Genomic DNA, 2,519 nt, shown 5'->3' on the forward strand with positions numbered 1-2,519 from the left:
GTACTGACATATACTTTGACTATTAGAAGAAAATGTTGAGGAAAGAGATTTCAATAAACTAGAAATTTGCTTATAAAGTCGAAACAGACAAATGGAAAATCTTGTCTATTGATTTTCTATTGTTATGCCTATCTTAGAATAATCCTCATTATACTTGATTTTTAATTATACGCACATACATACATACATATATGCATACGTGGATACATAAATATATGCATATATGGATACATACATATATGCATACAAGAATACACACACATATATACATACAAGAATACACACACATATACACACATGGATACATACATACATGCATCCATAACAATATCAAACCACCCCCCCTCCCTCCCCTCCCATTTTCCGAAGAGTCCCCCTCCCCCCAGCCCCCCCTCTCCTCCCCATCCGCTGCGAGATAAAACTGATGCTATAACGCAGCATCATTTCCCACGATCTCTTCCTCAGGAATTCACAGCATCAGGTCGAGATAAAAAAAAAATCTTATGAGTGGCATGATGGTGCTGGTGCGAAAGAGGGGGGCATGGTAATAGGAAGAGGAAGAAGGAGGAGGAAGAAGGGGGAAGGAAGAGGATGATGATGATGATGATGATGATGATGATGATGATGATGAAGAGGAGGAGGAGGAGGAAGAGGAAGTGGATGTGGAGGAAATGAAGAAGAGAGGAAAGGAAAGTTTAAAGGGTAGAGGGGGGGAGGAGGAGAAAGGAGGCAGAAGGAGGAGGAGGAGGAGGAGGAGAAGGAGAGAGAAGAAGAAGGAGGAAGAGATGAAGAAAGAGGATACGTAGGATAAGGAGGAGGAGGAAGAAGAATAAGGAAGAGGAGGAAGATGAGGATGAGAAAGAGGAAAAGGAGAATGGGAAGAAAAGAAGAAGAAGGAGGAGGAGGGGGGAAGAAGAAGCAGAACAAAAAGGAAAAAGGAGCAGAAACAGATGAACATGAAAGAAGCAGAAGACAAAGAAGAATGAGAAAATAATGAGGAGAAGAAGAAACAATAGACGAAAAAGAAAAAGAAAAAGAAAAACACCAATAAAAAGAACAAAGAAAAAAGAAAAAAGAAAATCACCAATAAGAAAAAGTAAAAAAAAAAAAAGAAAAAAGAAGAGAAAAAGAAGAAAAGAAGAAGAAGAAGAAAAAAAAACACTGAGTAGAGATTACGAGGTCAATGTCACGCAGCGAGGTCAAGAAGACGGGGCCGTATCGCGAGGAGAGGTCAAGACAACAGACAAAGAACAGAGCAATGCGTAGGGAGGAGGAGGGAGGGAGAGAGGGGGAGGGAGAGAGGGAAGGAGGGAAGGGGAGGAGAGAGGGGGAAGGGAGTGGGAGGGAGGGAAGAGAGAAGGAAAGAAGGGAGAGGAAGGGAAGGTGAGAGGGGGAAAGAGAGAGGGGGAAAGGGAGAGAGGGGGAGAGGGATAGAGGGAGAGAGGGGAGGGAGGGAGGGAGAGAGGGGGAGGGAGAGATGGAGAGAGGTAGAGAGGAAGGGAGAGAGAGTGGGAGAGAGGGGTAAGGGGGGAGGGAGAGAGGGAGAGGGAGGGAGAGGAAGGAGGGAGAGAGGGGAGGGAGAGAGGGAGAAAAGGGGGAGGGAGAGAAGAAGGGAGGAGAGAGGTAGGGAGGGTGAGGGGGAAGGAGGGAGGGGGAGAGGGAGAAAGGGGGATAAGTAGGGAGGGAGAGAGGAAGGGAGGGTGAGAGGGTGAGAGGGATAGAGGGGGGGGGAGAGGGAGAGAGGGAGAAAGGGGGAGAAGTAGGGAGGGAGCAGGGAGAGAGGAAATGAGGGAGAGAAGGAGAGAAAGAGGGAGAGAAAGAGAGAGAGAGAGAAAGAGGGAAGGGGGAGAAGAAGAAGAAGAAGAGGGAGAGAGAGAGAGAGAGAGAGAGAGAGAGAGAGAGAGAGAGAGAGAGAGAGAGAGAGAGAGAGAGAGAGAGAGAGAGAGAGAGAGAGAAAGAGAGAGAGAGACAGAGAGAGAGAGAGAGAGAGAGAGAGAGAGAGAGAGAGAGAGAGAGAGAGGGAAAGAGAGAGAGAAAGAGAGAGAAAGAGAGAAAGAGGGAGAAAAGGAGAGACGAAGAGAGAGAGAGAGAGAGGTAGGGAGGGAGTTATTTCACTCCAACAGCGCAGGGATCTTATTAACGAGAACAGATCCGTAGATACAAATGCCTAACAATAGCATCAAAGACCAATTCTGTTGATCATTCGAGGTCGAAGGGAGTTGATCAAAAGGTTTATTATCGGGAATGTAATGAAAAGAAGAAAGAAAAAAAATCTATGATCAATATCAATTCCTGGAAGTTTCTTTTGCACAGTGATTAGACCGTGCAATCTGGATGCAAGAAAGGGGGTTGATGCAATTGAAAGGGTCTGCATGCAAAGGTTGTAATATAATCAGGGTCGTAATTTACTCTTGTAAGGGTTTCTTTATTTTTCTGAAGTTAAAAAGGAGAGAGAGAAAGAGAGAGAGAGAGAAATATAATAGTATCGTTATTTCTATTTGTACTTTATTTCATGTTTT

Source organism: Penaeus vannamei, chromosome 12, assembly GCF_042767895.1.
Source record: "Penaeus vannamei isolate JL-2024 chromosome 12, ASM4276789v1, whole genome shotgun sequence".
Classification (NCBI taxonomy): Eukaryota; Metazoa; Arthropoda; class Malacostraca; order Decapoda; family Penaeidae; genus Penaeus; species Penaeus vannamei.